The following is a 14,843-nucleotide window of genomic DNA, read 5'->3' as shown; positions in this document are numbered from 1 at the left end:
TAATTTTGTATATAATATGTAAAAGAAAAAACTAAAGGATGGAATATCAATAAATATATTTAAACGATTATTTGATTAGTGAACAGTCTTCTAAATTACCTGAACCATGTGCTAGAAATATCTCCACCAGTCAAATTTAATTTATTAAAATCATTCTCATGATGGAGAGATTATCAATAAATCTCAGTCTTCACCTTGTTTTTTAAATTGTTTTATCTGCATCACTTGACAACTGATCACTCGCTCCTCCTTAAAACTTTTTTTTCTCCCAGTTGGGTTTTTTCCTTGTTTTCCTTTCAGTTTGCTGGCTGCTCCTTCTTGGTCTTTGTTTGTTCTTCCTCTTGTCCCCACCTTCTTAACACTGGCAAGCTCAGTCCCTGGACAACTCTTTCTCTTCATTGTTTTTTCTTATTCCCTGTGATCTCATCCAGTTTCAAAACTTTAAATACTAAATGAATGCTGACAACCTCCAAATTTCTACCCCAGCCTCTAGCCCAGACCTGAATTCCAGATTTGTAATGTCCAGTTGCCTTCTGGACAACTCCATCTGAATGTCTAATAAGAACCTTAAACTTAATGTCAAAGCCTGCTCCTCCTGGTCTTACCTAGCTCATTAAGTTACTGTGGTCAGTTGCTCAGGCCCAAAATTCTACTCATTCTCTAATACGTGATATCCAATTCAACAGCAAATCTACCTTCAGATCTGACCCCTTTTCATCATCTCCATCACCATCCTGGTCTGTGCCACCGTTATCTATTGCGGGGATTAGTGCAGTAGCAGTAGCCTCCTAACTGGCCTCCTTACTTCCACCCTTGTACCTCTACAACGCATTTTCCATACAGTAGTTAGGGTGACCCTTTTTAAAAATCAGATCAGTGTACTCTTCTGCTTGAAATCCTCTGATTGCTTGCATTCTCCCAAAGTCCTTACCAGAGACTCCCAGGATGAATACAAGCTATCATCTTCTTACTTCTTTGACATCATCTTCTACTACTCTTCCCCCAGATATCCAAACGGCTTGCTCATCCTCACCTCCTTAACATCTTTGTTCAAATGTCAGCTTTTTACTAAGACTTTTTTTGCCCATCATATTTAAAACTGCAATATGTACTCCCTACTTCCCTTCCTGCTTTTTTTCTCTATTGCACTTATCTTCATCTAACATACTATATGCTTTAGTAATTTATCTTATTTATTATCTGCCTTGCCTCACTAGAACGTAGGTTCCATGAGGGCAGGGATTTGTTTTGCTTGCTGTTGTTATTCCCAGTGCAAAGAATGATGATGGCACATAGCAGGTGCTCAAATATTTGTTAAACAAATGAATACATAAATGAAAAGACTTTCACAGTAAAAAAACTAAAATCCATAGAGAAAACTGTATAATTCACAAATAAACTTAGATATCACTAAATACATTCTAGTTTTAATATGAAATTTGCTATTACCTACTTTATCTGTCCTGAAACTTTTCAGTCACTGTAGTGGACATTGCTTTTTGTCTTGTACACACTGTCTTCCTTTGAGGAACTTCTCCCCAGTTTCATGCGAAATCTATTCAGTCCATGCCTTTCGATTCGTGAGGACTCCATCTCCCTACGGGTGGGCATATGACCTGAACCAGACTGATCAGAGTCCTCTCTGGGACATTTGCCAGTTTTTAGGAAGAATACAACCTCTCTTCCTCTGGAATCCCAAACTCTTAAGAATCTAGCAGGCTTAAGCTGCAGAGGGACATCCTTTTCAACAGGTGGAAGGAGCATGCCTGAAAACAAAGCCAATGTTAAAGGAAAACAACAAGGGGGGGAAAACCCTAATTAAAGATACCATATGAGTTCCTAGATTCAATATTTCCTGAGGCTGGCATTTCCCAATTGTTTTATTTTTTCAGTGACATAAACCAATAAATTCTGTTTTATATAAGCTTGAGTTGGTTTCTATCACAAGAAACTAAAAGCATCCTAATATATTCAGCTACTTTCCCTCAAGAACCATTTTATTTTCTCATTTTATTAGCCAATATTTTCCTTATCTTTGAAGCCTGAAACCTCCAACATCTGTAACACTGGTTCTTAATCATTTGGAGTTCCACAGACTGATTTGGGAATTTGATATATCCATGAACCATGTTTCCCCAGAAGAAATGCCCTCACCTAACCCAAATTCTACCTATTTTTCTCAGAGGCTCAGAGACCGTTTAAGCCCTTCCACAAATCCCACATTTAGCACTCCTGCCCTTTTCTGTGAAAATATTCCATATTTGTCATTGTTTATTTTTTGTAGAATATTAATCTAAAAATGATTACATAAAGAAGGAGTAAAGGTTACAGTAAATGTAAGAAAAGAGGTAAACTTGACAAATCATTCATTCACTCAAGAAATGACTACGTTAAAAAGGGGAGGGGTGGGATTCCCTGGTGGCCCAGTGGTTAAGACTCCACGCTACCACTGTAGGGGGCGCGGGTTCGATCCCTGGTCGGAGAACTAAGATCTTGTATGCCACGTGGCGCAGCGGGAAAAGAAAAAAAGAAAGAAACGACTACTTACTTAAACTACTTACTATGTGCCAGGCACATGGAATATGACTGTGAGTATCATACTATCCCTGCCTTCCAAGAGTGCTCACTGGCTACAAATTGAAGGCAGGCAGATGATACAAAGGTTACATTGAACAGAAAAGCAGCATTATGTAACAGGATGTTGCTGATGAAGTCTGAGTAAGTTATTTCAACATTTTACCTGGGGACAGAAGCAAAGACTAAGAATTAATAAGAAAATGTAATTATCTTTTTGCCTGCTTTGAAAATGATGCTCCCTTGGCTAACGGAACTGCCATATCTGGGCAAATAACCAGAAAGTCTTATTTCAGCGTTGTGTGCTATAGATAAAATGTTGTTTTAAAGAACATACAGCACCATAAAAAGAAACGAAATTGAGCTATTTGTAACAAGGTGGATGGACCTAGAGTCTGTCATACAGGGTGAAGTAAGTCAGAAAGAGAAAGACAAATACCATATGCTAACACATATATATGGAATTTAAGGGGAAAAAATGTCATGAAGAACCTAGGGGTAAGACAGGAATAAAAACACAGATCTACTAGAGAATGGACTTGAGGATATGGGGAGGGGGAAGGGTAAGCTGTGACAAAGTGAGAGAGTGGCATGGACGTATATACACTACCAAACGTAAAATAGATAGCTAGTGGGAAGCAGCCGCATAGCACAGGGAGATCAGCTCGGTGCTTTGTGACCACCTAGAGGGGTGGGATAGGGAGGGCAGGAGGGAGGGAGACGCAAGAGGGAAGAGATATGGGAACATATGTATAACTGATTCACTTTGTTATAAAGCAAAAGCTAACACACCACTGTAAAGCAATTATACTCCAATAAAAATGTAAAAAAAAAAAAAAAGAACATACAGCAGATGTTTACCAAGTAACACCTAAAATGCTGTGCTATTAAACTCCTAACAAAACTTTTACCCCTAACAGATTGGTGGTTGCCAGGGGCAGGGAGTGGAGGTAGAGGATATGGATGAAGGTGATCAAAGGGTACAAACTTCCACTTACAAGTCCTGGTGATATAATGCACAGCATGGTTACTATAGTTAAAAATACTACTGTATTGTATATTTGAAGGTTGCTAAGAGTCGATTTTTTTTTAAGTTCTCACCACACACACAAAAAGTATGTGAAGTGATGGCAATGTGTTAACTAACTTTTTGTGGTAATCATTTTGCAACATATACCTTTTCCAAATCATTACGTTGTACACTTTAAACTTACACCACATGTCAATTATTTCTCCATAAAGCTAGTAAAAAATCCAACTTTACCACTATCCCGCCTTTTCAGAACTCCTTTCTGAATGACAGAAGAAATATCGTCACAGACACACAGCTTCATTTCTTAGCGACCCAGTTTGGCTGCACAAGGGCATGAATAATCCAAAACTATTTAGCAGTCACATTATATGCTTACTCTTCAAGCCGACCTACACCTAGATGGTTCAAGCTTCCGCTTTCTTCACATTACTTAAAGTAAATATCACCTTAAGTAAACAGAGCAAAAAGAAGAGAGATTTTTCTTTTTTTCCCCAAAATGATGTGACGATTTTTTGGACTGGCAGGGTTATTTAACTTCAAATGGAAATCTCTTGTTTCTGCAGTTTCCCTTCACAGGAAATGACTGGAAATAATGAAAATATTCCAAAGCAAATACATAATCCCAGGCCTCTCCTTCAAGCAAATTAAAACAGATAAACTTAGAGACTTCAAAATGAACTGTTTCTCTCAAGGGTATATATGTTTTTTCCTTTCTTATTCTAAACAGTGGATCTTAAGCTTTTTGGAATCATGAACTGCTTTGAGAATCTTATGAATATAGACCTTTCCCCAAGAAAATAAATATATGAAGCAGGGAATTCCCTGGTGGTCCAGTGGTTAAGAATCCGCCTTCCAATGCAAGGAACGCGGGTTCGATCCCTGGTCAGGGAACTAAGATCCCACATGCCTCGGGGCAACTAAGCCCGCGCGCTGCAACGAAGATCCTCACAGCCAAAAATAAATAAATAAATGTGAAGAATTACAAAGTATTAAAAAATATATATGAAGCAAACTAGTCATTCAATTTCAGTGCATCTTCAAGCTCTATAAGAAATCAAGAATGATTTTCCCCATTTATAAAAATTATAAATGTTGATTGTTGCTTTTTAAAAATGTTTTTAAATTTCTCTCTTGAAAAATCCCATTTTGTTTGTTTATTTGGAGGAGGTGGGCTGCACCACGCAGCTTTCAGGATCTCAGTTCCCCCACCAGGGACTGAACCTGGGCCACAGCAGTGGAAGTGCCGAATCCTAACCACTAGACCACCAGGGAACTCCAGAAAATCCCAATTTTAAATGTGTATTAAATCTTGTTTGGAAATGTACAGCTGCCACCTTCAATTAAAATGCTAATCACTATTGCACAACAAAAATAAATATGCCTCAGTTCTGATAAGGTATGTTAATAAATCACGCAGGGCACTGAAAGCCTGGCAGGATAAACACTTTTTTTAAAAATATTTATTTATTTTATTTATTTTTATTTTTGTCTGCGTCGGGTCTTCATTGCAGCATGCAGGGCAGGATGTTTTAGGTGCAGCGCACAGGCTCTTCATTGCAGCACGAGGGCTTCTCTCTAGTTGTGGCGCACAGGTTTTCTTCTCTAGTTGTGGCACGTGGGCTCTATAGTTTGTGGCACTCGGGCTCAGTAGTTGTGGCGCGCAGGCCCAGTTGCCCCGCGGCATGTGGGATCTTAGTTCCCCGACCAGGGATCGAACCCGCGTCCCCTGCACCAGAAGGCAGATTCTTCACCACTGGACCACCAGGGAAGTCCTGATAAACACTTCTTAACAGCCTTCAAAGAGTAATCAAGAAAAAGTAACAAATGATTGAAATTATCTAAACTGTCATCCAAGAAACATATCTGTCAAACAGGCTAGTTTTTAGCAACTGTTTTGTGAAATATCCCTGATAACACAGATAACCTTGGGAAGAGACATTGCTATAGGGTAGGGTAACTCAAAAACACAATACTGATAATAAGTACAAAAAACTTCAGAAGATGACCTGGTTCTATATGGCACTTCGCAATAATGTGAAAGTGAGAAACATAAAAATTTAAGAAAAAGAAAATTGGAATAGAAATAGAGAAGGTGCCATGAAATTCAATCAGCTGCTAAAATAAGACTGTTAGCAGAAAAAGGTTTAGATTCCTGGTCCTAATAGGAGTCCTTTTTCCTGGGTGTGGGTTAGAGGTAGAGCATAAGGGTGGTAATGAGAACTGTTCCTTTTTTCTATTCCTAACCTTCTCATACTATAGTGAAAATAATCAGGCAGTAGCTGGCATGGATTACACTAAGTAGAAAGTTCTCCAACAAGCCTTTCTACTTCTCTTCTACATTCAGAGATCCTAGGCGGGCTAGTTAGCATATGTTGAGTACTGCTGAACCTCTTTGTAACTTTGTAGACTACAAACACGTCTGACTCTTGTTTTAAAGTCTTAACTTACTTCAAAAGACATGTCTGCTTTCTACTCCTGTATTTTCAACTTAACACACAAACTGAGATAATATAAAAATAGGAACATAGCCCATTCTGTCACTTTCTAGTCAAAGAAAAATTGTTGTCACAATTAGATAAAACCACACACTTATTTACAATGACTGTTCTCCAGATGCCGGCAGAAATACAGAATAGGCAGTGAGGTAGTACAAAGATATTTATTACAAACTACTCGGTAATGACATTCATAAGATTTACTCTTAACTTAAATAACATATTAACTAAAAATTCTTTATCCACCCAACCAGTCCAAGCATTTACTTCATGACAGCCACCAAAGAAACACAGTAAACAGTTATCAACATAACATGCTAAGTACTACAATGGAAGCAAGTACAAGGAGCAATAGAAACATAGAGGAATAAGCAACTGAATCTGTTTTAAAAAAAGAGAAGCCCTTTCAGCTGACTTTAAAAGAAACAGTTTATCTAACAAAGTGGGGTAAAGACACTCCAGGCAGAGGTAACAGCACATGCAAAGGCATAGAGGCATAAAGATTGGCATGTCCGGCATGTCCAGGGAGATAAAATTTGGGATTGGAATTTCAGTAAATGATGTAATGGGTAAACCATTAGCCAAAGAATATGTTGGGGAATCTCTCCTCTGATTCACAAAGGGAATAAGTGGGCAAATAAGGTTCCATTTATCCATCCACCCTTTCAACACACAACTTGAGTATTCTAAGGTGCTGAGAATGTAGTAGATTGCTAAACAGATCTGCTCCCTATGCTCCATTGCTTGAAATTTGGCAGAAGAAAACAGACATTAAGTGTGTGTAACTGATGGGAATTCCCTGGTGGCCTTAGTTAGGACTCAGCACTTTCACTGCAGGGGGCCCGGGCTCCATCCCTGGTTAGGGAACTAAGATCCCTCAAGCTGTATGATACAGCCAAAGAAAAGTAACTGACAAAAGACTGATTTGTGAAGATAAGTTAACACAAAAGTTGCCACTGAGGTTAATGCTGATGAGGGATGGCTGGTATTTCTGTTACTTTTTTTTTTTGCTGCAGCAGCAGCAGTCATAGTTTATTTGGTAAATAAATCAAATTAGTACACTATACTATATTACATGCTTCACAATACAGAGAATTGTGTCTTTTTCATAGAGTTAAAAGCTGAAAACTGCAAAACATTTTTTTTTTTTTATGGTACGTGGGCCTCTCACTGTTGCGGCCTCTCCCGTTGCGGAGCACAGGCTCTGGACGCGCAGGCTCAGCGGCCATGGCTCACGGGCCCAGCCGCTCCGCGGCATGTGGGATCTTCCCGGACCGGGGCACAAACCCGTGTCCCCTGCATCGGCAGGCGGACTCCCAACCACTGCGCCACCAGGGAAGCCCAAAACACTTTTTTAACCGTTTGTTTTTATTTTCAGAGAGACAATTTTTTTTTTTTTGGAGTATGTTGATTTACAATGTCGTGTTAGTTTCAGGTGTACAGCAAAGTGAATCAGTAATACATATACATATATTCCACTCTTTTTTTAGATTCTTTTTCCATATAGGCCATTACAGAGTATTGAGTAGAGTCTGTTACTTTCTAAATGACATCAACATGGGATAACAACACAACCTTGGTTTACAAGTCAGTCTCAGGCTCAGGCTTATACATGATGTGATACTTGCCAAGACTTTCTGAAATGAGGAGTTAACATTTCAAACTCTGAATACAAAATGAGACTTTAAAAAATCATAGTTCAAGTTCATACACAATGCAACCACACTGTAATCACATGACACAAGAAATAGTACAAGATATCAGAAAAGTTATACATATAATGGGAAACTAACTTGATATGACTCAAGGAAGATATTCCTGAGACATTGAAACTGAGACCTGAAGCCTAAAAGAAAAAGTTTATAAAGTAAAGAGCAAAAAGTTCATCAAGCTGAAAGAAACCAAGGAAGTCCAGAATGGCCAAGCTTAGACATCTGGGAGAAAGAATGGCCTGAGATGAGGATGGAACGTAGATAAAGAACAAATCATATAGGGCCTTACGGGATACTGGATCACATTAAGGATGTTTAAATCCACTCATACCTTGGAAAGCTCAGTCTGTGAGGATACGGAGAAGGGGCTGTGCTGAGAAGGGAACAAGAGTATCTGCAGGGAGACCAAAGGTTACCACAGTAATGAGAGATGATTACGTGCAGTAGCAGTGAGAATGGAGAGATGAGGAAGAATTCAAGACATTCTGGAGGTAAATAAACAGGATTGGTGACTGAATGAATGTAAAGGAGAAGAGAGAAGGAAAGCTCAAGAAAAAGTCTAGCTTTCTGATTTGGCCAATGGTGAGGATGGTGGTATCGCTTATCTAGGATAAACAGATGCGGGAGAGGTATGGGTAATATAATAGAACTGATTTTTAATATCAAGGTGAGCTACCTGTGAGGTATTCAAGCGCACCATATGGAATATTTATTTGTAAAGGTATCTCATTATTAGGAGTGTAACTGGTACAACCCACGTGGAAGTTAGCAACGTGGATCAAAGTCCTTAAAGAATGTATGAAAAGAATGTTACTTTTATCATACTTTAAGAGCTTTGATATATAACGTTATATATAGTGTGATCCCACATTTACAAACTGGAGGAAGAGTAGACAGGCAAAATAAAAGCTTTGGAGGCATGTATTAAAATGGCTGTTTAGCAGTGGTGGGATTTAGGATGACTTTATCTTTCTTTAACAGCCTTATTCTTAAGTAATGTAGGGTCTTCCCTGGCAGCCCAGTGGTTAAGACTCTATGCTTTCACTGCAGAGGGTGCGGGTTCAACCCCTGGGCAGGGAGCTATGGTCCTGCATGCCACGCATCGCAGCCAAAAAAGAAAACAAAAAAACCCCCAGTATTTTTAGGCAAAGTAATTAGGATTTTGGAGGCTCTACCCTAGCCAGAGACATTTTAAAGAAGAAAAAGAAAAAGTAAATGAATGCTCATAAGAAGCCTATAAACATTCATATTGATTTAATGTCACAACTTCTGCCAGAGGCATAACTTTATAAAGATCGTCACCCTCCACTACATTTGGCAAATGGTGGAGGCAGGGCAATATCAAAATCAAGGCAAGTGAGGGGCAGTTTTTCAAATTATAAAACCGTCCTACCCCTGGAGAATTCTGGTTACTCCCTCCAAGCATAGGAGAGTTTGTTAGATCCCTCAGATATGCTGGTGTAGAGTACACATCACCCCCAACCCCTCTGTCTGTCTGTCTCTCTCCCTCTCTCAGTTTCTCTCTCACGCTTTTTAAAAAAAGTGTTGGGAATGGGATAAGAGCCTGTGAACGGGCTTTTTTAGCATGTGTTATAAATACATCTTCACTGGATACCCTTTCTCCTCTCAATAACTAATTAGCCAGAAACAAATGTAACTCCAGACAGAACTCTCCTGGGAGCAACTAGATACTGTTTAAAAGAAAAGAAAACAAAAAAAGGCAGTAGACAATACACACTCATGTCAGGATCTAAAAAGAACAAGCAAAATGGTTTCAAGTCCAGATGGCTTATAGGGGCTGTTTTGCCCTACTGTTCTGGAGAAAAACAAATACTTTGAAAAGGCAAAGAAAAAAAAATCCCTAGAAACTGTTGTTTATTGGAGAAAGATGTCAAGAGACAAAAAACAAAAACAAACAAAACCCCATAACCTTTAAAATAGCAACTTTGAATACAGTAGTTCTCTAAAAATACCGCTAAATAAAAGGCTGACTTACTGCTCAGAATCCACTCAGATATTATCCACCCCCCATTTACTCTGCAGAGTGGAGGAAGGAAAATATTTCCATTATTTTAAATAATCATTGCTATCAGTTAAGTTCAGTTAAATGAAATTGTTTTTCAATATAGTATCTTTTAAGAAATAAGAGGATAAACCATATTATTAAACAATGCCTGAGGGATGTGATTCCCCTCTCCCCATCCCTAGAAAAAATTCTAGAAATTTTTAGAAAAAAATTTGTAATACAAATGACTCCATTTCTTCAAAACTAAATAACAAGGGGGTAGAAAAGGAGAACAGTTACAGATTAAGAGATGCCTAAGAGGCATCTTAAACCAAGTATAAATATGTGGACCATCTTCTTTCAACCCTAATTGAAACAATCAACTATAAAATTACATTTATAAGACAATTGGGGAAATGTGAACACTCATTAAATATTAGCTATTATTAAGACTAATCAAAAAAAAGAATCATTTATAACTTAAGTATGATAATGTTTGCTTTATTTTAAAACTTTTAGAGATCGCTGCTGTATAGTCTTTGATCTGCTTTAAAATTATGGTGGAGGAACTTCCCTGGTGGTGCAGTGGTTAAGAATCTGCCTGCCAAAAAAAAAAAAAAAGAATCTGCCTGCCAATGCAGGGGACATGGGTTCGAGCCCTGGTCCAGGGAGATCTCACATGCCACGGAACAACTGAGACCGTGCGCCACACTACTGAGCCTGTGCTCTAGAGCCCGCGAGCCACAACTACTGAAGCCCGCACGCCTAGAGACCGTGCTCCGCAGCAAGAGAAGCCACCACAATGAGAAGCCCTGCACTGCAACGAAGAGTAGCCCCAGCTCGCCACAACTAGAGAAAACCCGCACGCAGCAATGAGGACCCAACGCAGCCAAAAGCAAATAATAAATAAATACATTTAAAAATTTTAAATTATGGTGGAGATGCTGAAGGGAAGTGGGGAGGGACAGATGGAACAATACTGGCTTGATACTGATAACTGTTAAAGTCGAGTGATGGATATGTGGGAGCTCACTATACTATTCCCTTCTACTTTAACACTTGGATATTTCCATAATAAAAAGTTTAAAGAAATAACTTGGAACAGAATTACTTGTAGCATTTAAGTTAATGATGAAATTTTGTAGTAAGAGCTTCCTGTCATTAAAAATCAAATAAATATGCACAAAGAGGCATGTACAAGGACATTTGCTGAAGTGCTATTTGTAACAGTTCAAAACTAGAAGACAACTTAAATGTCCATCAATAGATAGTGAACAAGTAAATTATGATAGATCCATGTTATGGAAACCATGTAATTAGAGAATCAGAGTGAGAGTAAGGCTGAAAACAGGGGGAATGACTGGGAGAATAAAAGCACTAGTAAGTAATGTCCCTAGCAGGTCCCTAGCATCATCCCAGAGCAGCCAGGTGGTCCTCTTTGCCCACCCACACAGAAAATAAGAAGTTTGTTTTCTTAATAAACTCAGTAAGAGAGATTCTAGACTAGGGGAGAGATACCAGGCACAGCCAGGTGCCAAATGAAAAGAGAGAAATTAAATGAAAATCTATATACCAAACAGTAATACTGACAGTCCCCTTTCAGTTCCTGCTCTCACTCAGGTTCTCGTAATAACTAGGTTTATCTACCACTCCACTCCCCACCCCCAGAGAGATTAATCTTTCCTTGGAAAAACTCAAATGTCTCTGAGAAAAGACCATGGGATAATACCGAAATCTGAGTTCACAAGACACAATAAATTGTGCCTAGGCACACAAAACTTCTGGCCATCCTTCTTTAGTGTCTTACTCTTAAAACGTGAAGGGATAATTAAGGGTTATCAGGCATTTGAAGCTCCAACCTGAAAAAGAGAGACCTAATATCAGGAAAAAAGAGTGCGGGGGGGGGGGGGGGGGTGGAGGTACGCTGAGGAAACAGACAAAGCAGGGAACAAATAAAAGCTATAATTAATATCCTCAGAGACCAAAGAAAAGTCATTGCATCCATGAAACCAGAACAGTATACTATTTTCAAAAGAATTGGCGAAGAGGGGAAAACAAAAACAAGGGAGAGCTCTTAGAAACTACAAAAGCATGAATCAAAGAATCTAGCACTTGGGGGCTTCCCTGGTGGCGCAGTGGTTGAGAATCTGCCTGCCAATGCAGGGGACACGGGTTTGATCCCTGGTCCGGGAAGATCCCACATGCCGCAGAGCAACTAATCCCGTGCGCCACAACTACTGAGCCTGTGCTCTAGAGCTTGTGAGCCACAACTACTGAGCCCACGTGCCGCAACTACTGAAGTCCGTGTGCCTGGAGCCCATGTTCCACAAGGAGAAGCCCGTGCACTGCAACGAAGAGTAGCCCCCGCTCGCTGCAACTAGAGAAAGCCCGCACACAGCAGGGAGGGAGGGAGGAAGGAAGGAAGGAAGGAAGGGAGGGAGGAAGGGAGGGAGGAAGGAAGGAAGGACCTAGCACTTATCCTATCTTTCCTGTACACACTATACCTTAGGGTAACCAAACCGTTGATGAGGAGGAAGTTTTCTTTTATAAGAAAATTCAGCTAGGGACTCCCTGGTCGTCCAGTGGGTAAGACTCTGTGCTCCCAAAGCAGGGGCCCGGGTTCTCTCCCTGGTCGGGGAACTAGATCCTGCATGCAGGCCTCAACTAAGAGTTCGCATGCTGCAACTAAGAAGTCTGCATGCTGCATCTGAAAAAAAAGATACCGCGTGCCGCAACAAAGATCCCACGTGCTGCAACTAAGACCAGGCGCAGCCAAAACAAATAAATAAATATTAAAACAAAAAAGAAAATAAAATAAAGCTAAAAAATGCTGAATGAATAATTGAGTTAGAATAGAACCATTTCCCAATCCTTAATGAAATAACAGGGAATATCCAGTCACTGTGCAGATTCACCTGGTTGCCTCACAAATACGTTCATAGTCAGGATCCAAAGTCCTTAAGTTGCATTTGGATGATATATCTCTTAGGACTCTCTTAAACGACAGAGTCCCCAGTCCTTTTCACCCAATGGTCTTAGTAACCACTGATGATCTTAGAGGGAATACTATAAAACTATTGTAAAGTATAATTTAGATCTATCCAGACACAGGTTGTTGCCAGTTATGAGTAAATGAAACTGAACAGGCAATTCATAGAAAAGGATCACATTAGTGATCTGAGAAAAGCAAATTAAAACAAGAGGTTATTTCACACACATCAGAGTGGCAGCAAAACCCAGAAAGTCAGACGGTATTGAGTGTTGGCAAAAATACAGGAAAATAACTCTTATACACTACTGGTGGGAATATATACACTCCTTTTGACAAGAAATGTGGCCATATCTTTTTAAGTTTACAAATACATATCTTAAAAACTGGCATCTTTATTTCTTCATCGAAGTACACATCTTCAATGCAGCCACTAAAGAAAACAGTATGGAGATTCCTCAAAAAAAAAAAAAAAATAGAACTACCATATGACCTAGCTAGTCCACTTCTGGGTATTTACCTGAAGAACATGAAAACATTATTTCAAAAGGATAAATGCACCACTGTGTTCATTACGGCATTATTTGCAATAGCCAAGATATGGAAATAACCTAAGTATCCATCAATGGATGAATTGATAAAAAGATGTGGTGTATATATATATATATATATATATATATACACACACACACACACACACACATACACACACATACATACATACATATACATACATACAGTGGAATACTACTCAGCCACAAAAAGAATGAAATCCTGCCATTTGCAACAACATGGATGGATCTTGAGGGTATTATGCGAAGCGAAATAGGTTGGATGGAGAAAGACACCATATTTCACTCGTGTAGAATCTAAAAAATAAAACAAAACAAATGAACAAGCAAAATAAAATAAAAACAAACTCATAGATACAGAGAACAGATTAGTGGTTACCACAAGGCAAGGGGATTGTGGGTGGGTGCAATGGGTGAAGCAGGTCAATTGTATGGTGATGGATGGTTATACTTGTGGTGGCCACTCTGTGGTGACCACTCTGTAATATATACAGATGTTGAACTATTAATGCTATATATCTGAAACATTAAAAATAAATAGATTAATAAAGTATATATATTTGAGAAGCTCTTAGGTATGCACTGAATGTTACCACATTCAATGTCTGTAGTACATTATGTAGTAAAATATAGGAAATAACTCAAAACTTTCATCAGCTGAAGAATGAACAGTGATATTCACATGATGGAATATATAGCAGTTAAAACAACTAGATACATATGTATGTATCATCATGGATGGATCTAAGAAACACTGAATAAAAAAAGCAAACTGCAGGGCTTTCCTGGTGGCGCAGTGGTTGAGAGTCTGCCTGCCGATGCAGGGGACACGAGTTCGTGCCCCAGTCCGGGAAGATCCCACATGCCACGGAGCGGCTGGGCCCATGAGCCATGGCCACTGAGCCTGCGCGTCCAGAGCCTGTGCTCCACAACGGGAGAGGCCACAACAGTGAGAGGCCTGCGTACCACAAAAAAAAAAAAAAAAAAGCAAACTGCAAAATTATATGAAAATGTAACAGGATTTAGAAAAAATATTTATCCCCAAAATAATCCCAAAGCAATACTCTACACAGTTTATAGATATACATATATGTAGTGAATGTCTAAAAATAAGAAATAGAAGGACATAAACCAAATTCATGCTGTCACCTTTGTTCTCCTTCCAGTACCACTTCTCTCCCAGAAGGTGACTTTCCCTTTATCTTTAATGTGCTGTATCTTTTACTTAAGATAAATATTTTAAGTAGAAATAAACAGCTAATATTTTACCCTTCATAGTATATAGAAGGTTATTTTTTACATTAATGTATTTAGTCTTCTATTGTTTGCTTTTTTTTTAAAGAATGAAGAAAGGTCCATGGTGGCAGCAGGGAAAAAAATAAATAAAAAGAATGAAGAAGGTCTTACGTTTCTAGTAAGCATATGTTTGAGCTTCTCTTAAGCAATCGTTCTCCATCTTAGGA

At 39.0% G+C, this 14,843-nt stretch overlaps 1 protein-coding gene across 4 annotated transcripts in view; it reads right to left on the bottom strand.

Moving 5' to 3' along the window:
- The window catches only part of SPAG9 (sperm associated antigen 9), a 138,096-nt gene that overhangs the window by 97,248 nt on the left and 26,005 nt on the right, over positions 1 to 14,843 (bottom strand). The window contains exon 1 of one of the 4 annotated variants that reach the window (XM_032615049.1): positions 1,454 to 1,631. The exons of the other annotated variants lie outside the window; for them this stretch is intronic. The gene's annotated coding sequence lies outside the window, so the exon portion shown is untranslated. Of the gene's footprint in view, positions 1 to 1,453; positions 1,632 to 14,843 lie in introns of those variants that run through there. 4 annotated transcript variants of the gene reach the window in all.

This window comes from Phocoena sinus, chromosome 20 (genome assembly GCF_008692025.1).
Source record: "Phocoena sinus isolate mPhoSin1 chromosome 20, mPhoSin1.pri, whole genome shotgun sequence".
Lineage (NCBI taxonomy): Eukaryota > Metazoa > Chordata > Mammalia > Artiodactyla > Phocoenidae > Phocoena > Phocoena sinus.
The sequence above is the reverse complement of the archived record's forward strand: the minus strand, read 5'-3'. Positions and strand labels throughout refer to the sequence as shown.